This window comes from Columba livia, chromosome 7, assembly GCF_036013475.1.
Source record: "Columba livia isolate bColLiv1 breed racing homer chromosome 7, bColLiv1.pat.W.v2, whole genome shotgun sequence".
Classification (NCBI taxonomy): Eukaryota; Metazoa; Chordata; class Aves; order Columbiformes; family Columbidae; genus Columba; species Columba livia.
Window position 1 is genome coordinate 36,558,368 of NC_088608.1, and position 12,315 is coordinate 36,570,682.

General features: G+C 43.1%; 1 protein-coding gene across 5 annotated transcripts in view; it reads left to right on the forward strand.

Annotated features, from left to right (window-relative positions):
- Positions 1 to 12,315, forward strand: part of CARF (calcium responsive transcription factor) — a 55,828-nt gene that overhangs the window by 42,738 nt on the left and 775 nt on the right. For 2 of the 5 annotated variants that reach the window (XR_010473799.1, XR_010473800.1), the window contains 2 exons: positions 8,005 to 8,131; positions 8,715 to 8,987. The gene's annotated coding sequence lies outside the window, so the exon portion shown is untranslated. Of the gene's footprint in view, positions 1 to 1,723; positions 1,867 to 8,004; positions 8,132 to 8,714; positions 8,988 to 12,315 lie in introns of those variants that run through there. The other 3 variants (XR_010473786.1, XR_010473790.1, XR_010473788.1) reach the window with 3 other exon arrangements.

Consider the following 12,315-nt stretch of genomic DNA (forward strand, 5'->3'; position numbering starts at 1 on the left):
AGTGTAAATGACTGTTCAGTCAATCTGTGTTGTTGATTATAGAAAATAATGTGTATACAGTGCACTAGCAAGTTGGGCAGAGCAACTGTAGCTTCTGATTATTCCACATCTTTATCGTCCCATTAATGCAAAACTCATTTATTATAGAGTATAAATTGAAGGGAGTGTGCTGTATGGTGCAAGATATCTTGATGTAGGCTTTAGGGTTTTCCATTTTATTTGATCCAGTTTTGTGCCTGAGCAATTAACACACTTCTGACATTCTGCTGTCAGAGGAGAAAAAGCTTATCCTGAGAGAGGTCTGTTGAAATGTACCAAGAGAGATGCCGAAGTCTCTTACCTTGAAAGAAAAATGAGGTGATGAACTGTAAATGTCTGGAATAATGTATAAATTGACATGAGATTCTGCAAGAAATTGGAGACCTAATTATTCACAAATGGTGGGCATTTGTAATGTAGGTGCTTAAAGCAGCAAAAGCATGGAACTGATCTGTTTTCATCTGTTGTGAATTTAGCTTCTGCTGTAAATGTAAGGTAAATGTAATCATTTTCATTCTACAATACTTGTTATTTAACAGAAAAAAGAATTTTGTTTATTAAGTTCTCAATAGATGCTTAGCATGCCTAGATCTGGGCTGGGTTATTGCCTCAAATCTAGTTCTAGTGTTTTGTTTACCCCTGTGATGACAGAATCTGTTAGTTTTAGGTTGGTACCTAGAAGTAATAAAGCCTCAGAACAAAAACTAGCGTTAGCTGCTACATCTTTCTGGAAAGGATCACTTCTAAAGACAACACCCCAAATTGCTTTAAAGCATGCTAACAGGAAATGTGAGCATGTTTTTCTTGCTGCATTCATTCTCAAGATGCTGAAGGGTACATACAACAATGCGTATACTGCAAAGAAAATAAATTCACATTTCTGCTGTTCCTTTTTAAAAGGGACTTCCAATAAAAAAATAAAACTATTATTTCAAGTGGTGAGAAGATAAGTCATTTTTTCCAAATATGCTGTTAATTTGCAAAGGACATGTCCACAAAGTAGTATGGAGGGTCAAACATTATTTAGAATGATAGTTGATGATACCCATAGTTCTGTTACTGGTTTTATGTTGAAGATAAAGAGAGTCCAAGCTCTCCCCAATCATGAACTGATGGGGATAAGGGATAACAGACTGTTCCTCGGGGATCTGGGGAGGGCAACATCCCTTGCACTTCATCCTAAAATAAACCAGTACTAGCAACTTTCAGTGACCGTTTATTTGACTAAATGGGCCAGTGGTCCAATTCATTTATGCCAGAAAGGAGCGTTAACATTGACTTAAACTACCAGGACTAAAAGTACCATTCTTTTTGGTTTTCAGTGCATAAGTATTTTTAATTCTCTATTTTTATCTATATTTACTTTACTTAGTGTCTTAATATATTGTATGAGGAAAGCAGGCAATTTTATTATTTTTGGATGATGTGTTCTCATTTCTAATTCACATCTTGAAGTTCTAATCTGCATTTATGATGTTATCACTTATACAGGGATGAGCAGTGTCAGGATTAGGGAATTAGCACAAGTGAGGCATCCAAAACCATTTCTCCTGGCTTTTATTATATTTTTGTTTGGTTTGAGTGGCAGTAGGTAACTGACTTAATAATAATAAAGTGGGGTCTTTAAGACCCCACTCTTTCCTTAGGAGGTCTATAGATGTTGAAAATTTTCTGTCATCTACAGGGTCAAGTTAAAGAGACAGGCTGAAGGTGTTGCTGTTTCTGAAACAACAGCTACAGAGCTGAATGTTGGCAGGGGACACAACCGTCATCCCTGTATCCAGCAGATGAGAGAACAAGGAAGGAAATAGAAGATGGACGTGAGCCCTGTTTTTCTTCTGGTTGTCCCTGTCTTAGATGAAAAGACTGCTAGGAAAATTAATGAGCAGTGCTGCAAGAGAAAGCAGAGGTAGGAGCTCGGTGATGGCAGCGGGTTGAATTCCTCTAAGTCATCCAGCTGTTTCTGTAGCTTTAGGAGTGAGAAGACGCCTTCCTGTCCTCCCTCAGGCTGTGAGGAAGGAATATGTTCTATCCCAGACTGTCGGTTCTCTTGTTCTTGGCTTCTGGGGGTGGAGTGATGGCCACTTAGACCAACAGGTTATGAAAGGAGGTGGGTGCTGGACAAGTACTTTTCTGCCCAGACAACATCCGTAGCAGTTCTTCTACACATTGCCGGCTTTTGGTGCAGCTGGCTGCTCTGTATGCGTTGGAGAGAGAGCAAATTTAGGAAGCAGCTATACTTCAGAGGCTGCAAACCCCCGAAATTTGTGTGCGTATGGATAGCCTCACACAATGCACACAACACATACACGTAATTATTTTATCAGACTCAGTCATTTGCTGATAATAACTTGCTATAAACAACTGTTGGCATGAAGCATATTTCAGTCATCACATAAAAAGGGTATAGCTTGTGTTCATGTGGCAGCTCAGTGAGACAAGACCTTAGAAACTGTTCATAGTATGTACAGCTGTTTCACAAAGACAGCTGTTTAAAAATACATTTCCTGAAGTATTACCTAACTTGCTTGCGTGTTGAAAGAACTTGCAATGTTTAGCGTGGCTGTTACTTTGTATTGCTGCTTGAACAGCCTTTGAAATATACATTGTAAATTAGTCACATACTCAGCAATTTGACTGGGTTTTTTAACCTTTGAGTAGAGAATATACAATCCAAGCTGGTTTCAATTTGACATGCATTATGGTAGAATTTGAGGTTTTCTTCTAATATTTAAATTTAAGAAATATTAATAAAATCAGTACCAGTTGTGGTCAATTAGAGTCTTACTTCAGTGGATGTGAAGTCAGACCCTGGTAAAGGGTCTGAATGGTTTGTGAAATATTAGTGACCCTGCTGCTTTCTCCAGCCAATATAAAAAAAATGTTTTCAGCTGGTATCCGGGCATTGCTTTGTTCTGCAAACAGATTACTTCACCTCCCTATTATCTGAGCTCGTTCTTTTCTGTTCTTCTCTTTTTATCTCCGGGTGACAGTGCTTCTTTTTGCCATGAGCACAGTGGTCCCCCTTTAAGGCCAGAATCATCATCTTGCCAGCTTACACTGTTCTCCTGTGAAAGCCGGTGACCAGGGTGGACTTCTGTAATTTGTACCTGTGTAAGGTACCAAGGTGCCAGCGCTTAGCTGTGTGCACACAAATAACTATCAAAAATGAAGGAAAGTGGCAGAGTTCCCTCATCTTACTATTATTTCTTTACATTTTCTCTCTGTTCCTTTAGGATGTCAGACACTGGCTGCATTAATCCTTTTTGATACTAGAGGGAGCTCATGGCTTGAGCAGTCAGAGTGAAACATGATATCTTGGACAATTCTTGAGGAAACACAGATGGGAAGTAAAGTGGCATTGATGACTATAATGCACCTTTTTCCATCACTGGCAAAACTAGAAGGACTGAATTTATCTGCTTAGGAAATTACACATGGCTTTCAGAGACACTCAGATAATGAAATGCTGTAGCTGCAATTTCTTCTTTATATATCTGAGCACCTCTCTGTCATGGCTGGATTTATCTTCATAGCTTGCTCTGAGGAAATAAGCCCTCTCATATCCCTGTTAATATATGGGGGACTGGAACACAGGGAGCATTCTCTGTAGTGCAGCTTTCAGACTGTACCTGCCATAGCGACTTCACTTGGGCATCAGTCTTGTACACAGGCAGGTAAGCACCACGTAAGCATTCTTGAGAAGTGCCATATATATATATATGTGCACAAAGTAGTATTCCAAGGGGAATTTTCCAAAGTACCCATGAGGAGACTTGAAAGTACAAGGTTAACGTCCTGAAGCACACTGGCTGACTCTTTTCCCACCTCCCTGGTTTTTTGCAATAGGGATCTGTCACTGTAATGAGGCAGCTGAGAGTAGATTAGCCACCAGAAACTGGGGTCTTTGGAGGCTGAAAAGCAGCCATACTTGAAATAGACTAGCTTAAATGCCCAGGTTACAATAACTTTGCATAATCAGAGCAGATTTAATTTACATGACAGCCATTTAATCATTTGGAGGTGTTGACATGTGGACTTATAATCCTTGTGAGCACTGCCTGTATTCTGTGTAATTATACTCCAACAGATCCTTATTCCTTTAGAAGTAGCTCAGCTGTCACTATGATGCTCAGTGAGGTTACGGAGAGTGTCGGGGCAACAGTAAGTGGACGATCATGTTCCTTCAGTGCCTGAGGCAAAGCAAAATAAACCGCTCTGCTGAGTTTTGGCAGCCGAGGCTCCGTGTTTGTGCAGGGGCAGGTCTGCTCAGGAGAGGGCAGTGATGCACAGATGCACATTCTGGCAAGGGCTGCCCGTGGCTTCCATAAACACATGTCTAACAGCGGCTTCTGCACATGCAGCTGAACTGTTCTTCTTCTAACTTAGTTTATTCTAAGTGTGAAGTGTTTAATGTGAGGCAGACAAGTGCAGTACCACTGGATGGAAGTGTCAGGCTTCTTTGACCCTTTCCATTTCAGGGGTGAGAAGTGTTCAGTGTCGTGATGTCTCTTCCACGTCAGCAAGGAGGGAACTGTGTCCTTCTGAGGGGCTTTTGGGCACTGTCATGCCAGCCTCAATGTAACTGGGAGCCTTTAGCCCACTCTTCACCGTAATAGCCAATATGTCAGATAGGAAGGATCATACAGACAGGTGGATATTAAATATGAGACAGAATAATCACTCAAATGCATGTCACAGTAGGAATTTCAGTGGAATATTCCAGCCAGAAACAAGCTCTCCTGCTGGAATAGATGCTGTTCAGGAAGCCAAGCTGTACAAGGGGGTCCTTGTAAAGTGCTGAAGATGGGAAGGCATTGACTTAATAGATTCCTGGGATAAAGTACTACAGTTTTCCCAACCTTAAGTGCTGTTGATTACTGTGAGTAATAGCTCAGTCTAGTTTGTGGAACAGAACATACTAGGACATACCTGTGTGCAGAGGGCTGAAGTTTTCCTCCTCAATATCTTGTAACACAGTCGCATAAAGCTAGATAGCTTGGGCTTTGCTCTTAGAGGATACAGTAAGTACCAAAAGATGCTGTTACTTGCTCTCTTGTGGACAACACCATAGAGAATCTTCTGGACAAGGTAGTCATGTTCCTTCATTACCCAAGCAGTGAATCTCCATGAACATCAATGGCATCATTTTTATTTAGCTGGGTTCCCTGTCAATTCTGTCAGCCTTTTTTTTTCTTTCTTTCTTTTTATTTGTACCCTAACAATAGAAGTTGAAATGAAAAAAGCTGAGACTGTTATACCACACACTATTCAGGATTTACAAAACGTTTGATCGTGTTCTCGGATGTACTCTGAACATGAGTACAGTGATGGATTTATGGAGTAACGACGATTTTAGCTCTCAGGAGAGTATTTGTTTCAAGCTATGGGAAAGGTATACCTCTGGGTCATGTTCATGCTCGTACTGTAGAGAAAGCGGCCTTTGAGGCTGGTCTGAATTGTGTCTAACTGCAGTTGCATTTGAACAGCTACGACATCAACTAGAGATCTCAGAAATGCAGCAGCAAGGAAATCTTGCTTCTTTTCCCCCTATGCTACTTGCTAATTAAATTGGCATTAAGCTGAACAGTCACTGTACTGAAGAGGAGTGCAGACACTCAAGGTCTGGCTGTAACTTATGTTCCGAGGAGAAAATAAGCAAGTTCCTAGCAGCAACAACTAGCAATAGCCAGTTGTTAGAGACATTTTTTAAAATAGAGTCAGCAGATTATGTGTGTGAAAGCTCTGGCATCTCAGACTTCTTCTAGATGGGATCAGTTTCAGGTCTCTCAATCCAGACCTCTTCAGGGGAGTTGGGGCTGGAAGCCATTGCTGTATAACATCTGTTCACCCATCTCGCTCCAGCTTCTGTGTTGTCTTCCTTCAGTACAAATAGTCCACAACTGCTGTATTAAAGGCTTCACGGGGAGAGTGAGCAACGTCCTGAGACCAGGATCAGGTCAGTGCCTGTGACTGGGAAGCTGGAGAAACCATGGACTGCATCAAAACAAGCTAAGAAACCAGGGTGGGACCAGGGCATGGAGAAAGATGGTGCTGGAGCAAAAGCAGGGAGAAAAGAGCAAAGACATGTCAGGAGATGACAGTACTGAACATTCAGCTGCATCTGCTAAGGCTGCCTATAACAGGGAGGCTGAACACAGTGCCTTGCTGATCCCAGTCCTTGGATTATTTGGGTACAGAAGCCACATCAAACTGGTCAGGAGATGAGTTCACACACTACCTAATTGCTCAGAGCTTGTGTTCTCAAATGTGTCCTCGCAGAAGAACTCCTGAACAGGGAGTTGGAGATGTGGAGACAAGCAGCTTGCCTAAATTCACACAGGCAGCCCACAGCCTGCCTGAGAAATGAAGGCAGAAATTCACCACACTAATCTGGCTTTCCTGCCTTTAAACCTTTCCAAACAGGGCTGCATGGACAGACAAAAAATGTCACACAACTAGTGCTGTTCCCCTGTTTTCCTGGGGCTTTGGTCTATCTGGCTAAGTGGGTATTTCTCCCTTGTACCACTGGTGTTGGCCAGGAGAACGGCCGGCAGGAATGAAAAGCAGAGGGGAGGTGCAACAAGTGCCAGTTGAGGGCATTCAAGGGAGAGGTTTTTGCTAAGCTGGCAAAGTGAGACCTGTTTTGTAGAGAAAGAAGAGCTGAAGGATGCGAAGACAAAGCAGGGAAGTTACACGGAGCTAAAACGGGATGTGGCTGCAGAGATTAATAATTGCTTCCTGCCTCATATTTCAATATATCTTCTGCTCACAATCATTTGCAAACATACACAACTGATTTTCTGGAAAGGCATCTTTTATTCCTCCTTACTCCTGTTCATTTTCCCCTGGATTTCAAGGCATACATGCAATTGAAAAAATGGCTCAAATCTACATTAATGAGCTCAAAAATAATTCAGAGCAAAATCCAAAACAGCACAGCCAATGCAGACCTGTTCATTGTTTTAGGGGGATTCAGATCAGATCTCTGTTAGATAGCTTAATAAAGTGTGACAGGATAACAGCAGTAGGGTGAAATAGAGCAACCTGGAAGGAATCCATTGTCTGTTAGCCTCAAATGTTAGCAGAAGTAGTACAAAAAAATGAAGCAAAAACTGGGGAGAAAATATCCCTATAATAAACTATAGGTGTCAAAGAGTAAATCTAAGCAGAACTGGCTTGAAAATGTCCAGTGTAGTAATTCCTCACTCCCTGTGGGAACTATACCTGAAGGAGAATGAATTGGACAAAGATTTGCTGTCGATGTGGTGGCTCTCTGACTGAAACTTCTGTTCCAAGACCTTACTTGCTGTAATACCAGATGACTCACCTTCAGCTGTACTGTTTTGGCTGAAGTTCCAAGAAACAGACCCACCAGCTTCTCATCGCCCATCCTATCTCTGTCAGTGCCGCTAGTTCTCCTTTCTACCACGGGACCTCCTCTCAGCCTGCCACGCACAAGCTGCTCACTGAGCTTTTGCTCATGTGGGGTCTCAAAACTCCCCTTTCTCATGACAAATCTCTTTGTCTGCCTTGGCCATCCCTCATTTTCCTAAACCATCTTTTTTTTTTTTTTGCACCTCTCCATTCATTTTCCTTTGCTTTGGATATCAATGAGGTCTCAGTTCTCCCTTCTGAGTTCCTATTTTGTTTTTGTTCAAGTATCTTTGTTTGCAACAAAGGTGACTGTATTATCTGCTACTGGCAAAGAAGGATGACATTTAAAGTCACCTATAAAGCGAGGCCCACACCAATCAGAGGCCAGGTCACGTGCTCCTAGTAATACATTGCTTTATGTATCAGTGTATTAACTTGCTCATTTAGATTGCAAAATCCATAGGAAATGGCAGTTCCTCTGTATATGTTTAATGATTATTCTTCTAAAAAGAAAAAGATAATATGAACAGAAACCGTGACTAACATGAAGAATGAAATGGTGAAAATAGGACTGTTGTTTTGTTTCAGGAGTATGATCCTCCAGGCATTTCAAGAGAGGGAGAAGGAATACCACTGATCTTGGAACACTGCAGTAAGACTCTGGAGAAAGAACTGTATCCACTTCCCAGCTCTACAATGGCAAGAATGACCTCAGGTTTTGATATTTAATTTCCCTGTGACTTAGCTCTCTGTGTGTAAAGGCTGATTGCTCTCTGTTTGACTTGCGAGGTTGTCCTGAGGTGTCTTGATTCTATAGAGATGAGTCAGGGAAGTATCTAGGAAAAGTTTCTTTTGTTACAAGACATGCATTTACTGCTGAAACGTTAAATGGAAAAGGCCAAAATCACAAAAATTTCAAAACTACCGAGCCCTTGGGAAACAAGGGTGAAATCCTGTGTGGAGTCCATTTCTTCAAACCCTGGTCTTACAGTTTAAGCAGTGAGGTGTTTCCACATAACTTTCTTCCTCTGCTTGTGATAAACCTTTAGCACCAGGACATTTGCTGAAGTGGAAAGGGCTGGGAGCTTTAAGGGTGCATCATTTGAAGGTGAGGTGGAATAGCTCAATATCCAGTAAAAGACCTGCACAAACTCAGGGGAATCATTTCCTTGTATTTAGTTTCCTCCTTGGCTAAAAATGAGTCTAGCATTTATCAACCTTGTATCCACACCACTTTGCACATTGTGGTTGAAAAAGGCTGTATCGTTCATTATTCTTATGTGTGTGTATCATTACAGTTCACTGTTTGAATGCAGAGATCTCTTGACACCTCTTGTCCACATTTCACCATTTAAGTGACCAGCATGCATCTGGCCATGTAATATTGCAAACTGCCTCAGAAGTTGGCCCCTTACAACTGGAGTTTGAAGATGAGGACAGTCTGGGAGCCCTCAAAGAATTTTAGCTGCATGCTGCTGAGAGCAGCTCTGGAGGACCTCAGGGTGGAGTTTAATGCTGGTTTTTGCCTCAGTCCATCTCTCCATCGCCAGAAGAGTGCCCACAGCCAGAAGGTAGGAGATGTTGGCCCATGCAGGATCCCAGCCTGCCTTCTCCAGCAGTGTGTGAAGGGAAGGCGGCTCCAGTCCTGCCTTCCCAGCAGCATCTTCCTGTCCCAGCTGCTGGATAATGGACAGCAACCCCAGGTTTTACTGCGAGAACTTAATCTGCACTGTCGTTCCTCATTACTGCCACTCAGTGCCGTCGTGTCCAGCCACGAAGGGTCACAAGATGACATGAGAGAGGTCGGGAGGGGGGTGTATAAAAGGGCCTGGGAAGTACCGGGAAATATGGAAAGGCTAAAAAGAGAACAGCTACCCAAACGATGCTCCCAGCGGCTCGGTGGGGATGGGGCTGAAAGCGGCTGGGTTCACACCAAGTTTTCCCGGAGGTCACTCTGCAATATGGTAACTCCCAGCTCGGCTGTCAGCGCCCATAAAGGCAGCTCTCCTCACACTGCGGCGGTGGGGAAGGGAAGGAGGTTTGTTTAGAAGCATTAGCGTGCCCCTCCCCCGGCCCCATTAGCGGCCCTTATTAAACCAACACAGACAAAGAGCAAAGATGCCCTCGTTAATGGAGAGTCTCCGATAATTACTCTGCTCTGCCGCTTCTTTTGGGGCTTGAATGGCCTTTGAATAATGTTTCTCTTGCTGTGGTTGCAGACAATACCCTCGCAGACTGCTTTAAGCGGTGCCAATCCCATTAGCAGAAGAATAGCAGAGCTTTCTGGCTGTGCGGGTGTGTGTGCTCCCCGGGAGGACAGCGGCTCCCACTGGGAACGGGGCTGTGCTGCCCGCTGTTTCGCTCCCCTCGCTTGCCCTCCACGGCCCGCAAAAGCAAAGTGGGGAAGCGTTGGGCAAAAACTCCAGTTGGGAAACAATCTTCCTATTTAAGCAGCAGCTGAGCCAGGGAGCTTGGGAGAGCTGCGTGGCTCCTCGCTGCAGTAGCACATGATCTCTTCTTGCACCTATGCAAGACACCAAAGGTGACAGAGGCCTAGAAGTCTCTGAAATCAGAATCAGGCTGTGCTGCTTCTTTGCTGTACGGATGAAATGAGGTGACAGTCATCCCTCTGCATCCAGTTGACTACAGAGCCTGAAAATGGCTATACCACCCAATTTCAGGATGGTTTATTTTGTACTGCACACCCCAAGCAGGAAGCTAATTAGTGCGTTCAGTCGGTAGCTGTCGACCAAACTTGGAGGAGTTGGAATAACTCTACCTGAGCCTTTCTCTTTGATCTCCCCTTCTACATGATAAGTGAAAATAGCGTATAGCCGGGCTGGCTGCAGTGTTTAATTTAATCATCTGATGATATTTATTTTCACAAACATGAACTCAAGGAACAATTATCAGAAAGGTTTAATCTTGTGCTGAATGTGCCAGTTAAAGGCCTTTCTGTGAGGTAATAGCTTCTATGTAGGGAGTCAGTAATTAAAATGTGTGAAAAAAGGGCCCTTCTTCAGAGGCTGCAGGGAAAGACAGTGGGTCTAACACTCAGCTGGTGTGAACTGTCAAGCCTGTCAATGGCCACAGTAAACGGGCACTGCTTCTTCCATGTTACACCAGTGAAGGATTTGCCCAAGGGGTTCTGGAGAGTATTCCATTTTGAGAAAGATGTTTAGATTCTTATCAACAGGAGCCAAACTCAGGAATACATGCTGCAGTGATCTGGTCTGTGGAAGATGATTTTGCAGTACTCAGAAACATTTAGACCTAAATAAGAGCACTCGGTCCTGCGAACTCTCCGCCAAGGCAAGCAGATTGTCCTGGTTTCACCTGGGAGAGAGTTAATTTTCTTCCTAGTAGCTGGTATAGTGCAGTGGTTTGGATTTAGTATGAGAAGAATGTTGATAATACATTGTTGTTTTGGTTGTTGCTGAACAATGTTTATACCAAGCCAAAGTCTTTTCAGCCAGAAGGCTGCAGGTGCACAGGAAGCTGGGAGGGGGCAGAGCCAGGAGAGCTGACCCAGACTGGCCAAAGGGATGTTCCATACCATATGGTGTCCTGCTCAGTATATAAACTTGGGGAGTTGGCTGGGGGATGGCGATCACTGCTCAGGGGTGGGCTGCACATTGGTCAGAGGGTGATAAGCAATTGCATTATGCATCACTTGTTTTGTGTATTATTTCTTTTACGTATTATTAATATTATTCTTATTATCTCTTCCTTTGCTATCCTATTAAACTGTCTTTATTTCAACCCATAAGGTTTTTTTCCATTCTCTCCCCATCCCACTGCGGGGGGGGTGGAGTGTGTGTGGTGAGCGAGTGGCTGTCTGGTCCTTGGATGCTGCCTGGGGTCAAACCATGATACAGACAGAGCCAATTTCTCCCTCTTTTGATGTTAACTCTATAGACTTCCAGAACCATACTCTAAAAGCTAAGAAAAAGCTTATAGTTGAAACATTACAAGTAGAAGGAAGATTACTTCCTTTATGTCTTCATTGTGTGGACGTATAGGGCATGATTTGTCCTACAGTTAATCACCAGATGGGTCTATGCACTCTGATCAGTTTTGGGCCATATGTTCATGGTTGCTGAGCAAGGGGGACAAAGCTGGAAGTCAAACTGTGTGGAAAATGCTGTTGGAAAGCCACCACTACATCTTTAACCAGTGCATCGTGTGTGAAACTGCTTGTGATTTCATGTTGGAGGATGGTGATATGCTTAAACAATGAAAAATGCAAAATCTAGAACTTGCAATGACGAATTTTTCAAGGTTCATATTTATTTAGAATTAGAGTGTGTTATCCTGCACATTTGAGGGATAAGGTGGATCCCTTATTCTTTTCCACTGGCACACTGACTGCAGGAAGAGAAATCTGTACAAGACTAGAGGAGCAAAGTGTAGAGTGCCCTGATCTCAGATTCATTTGTTTTAAGCTGTGGTAGGATGGATATGTGATGGATCACAGATATAAAAACATAATTTAGAAAGGGGGTGGAATCTCCTCCTGTCAATAAAATGGTGACTATGGTTTGTAAAGTTCTTCTCAGGCAGAATGGAAAATTTGGGTTACTGTGGTTACTGTTCTTGCAGATTTATGACTGCCAAGTGGCTCTCGGAGTCTGTTTCTGAGCAGAAGGGTGATGGTTCTTGAACAAGGTCTCTGCTGTCCTCCCCTAAGGAGAAATGGCATCTGTGCCCTTCTGCAGCCTGAAATCAGTATTCCACTACAGGTGGAAAATGATACATGGGCCACTTCCCAGCAAACTATGAGTGTAATGTTAAACACAAGCAATTTATCTTCAGCAGTGAAATCAGAACCAGGGGAAGGATGTTTTTTTTACACTTCTCTTTGAACTGCCTACCTGATCTCCTCCCCCGACATTCGTG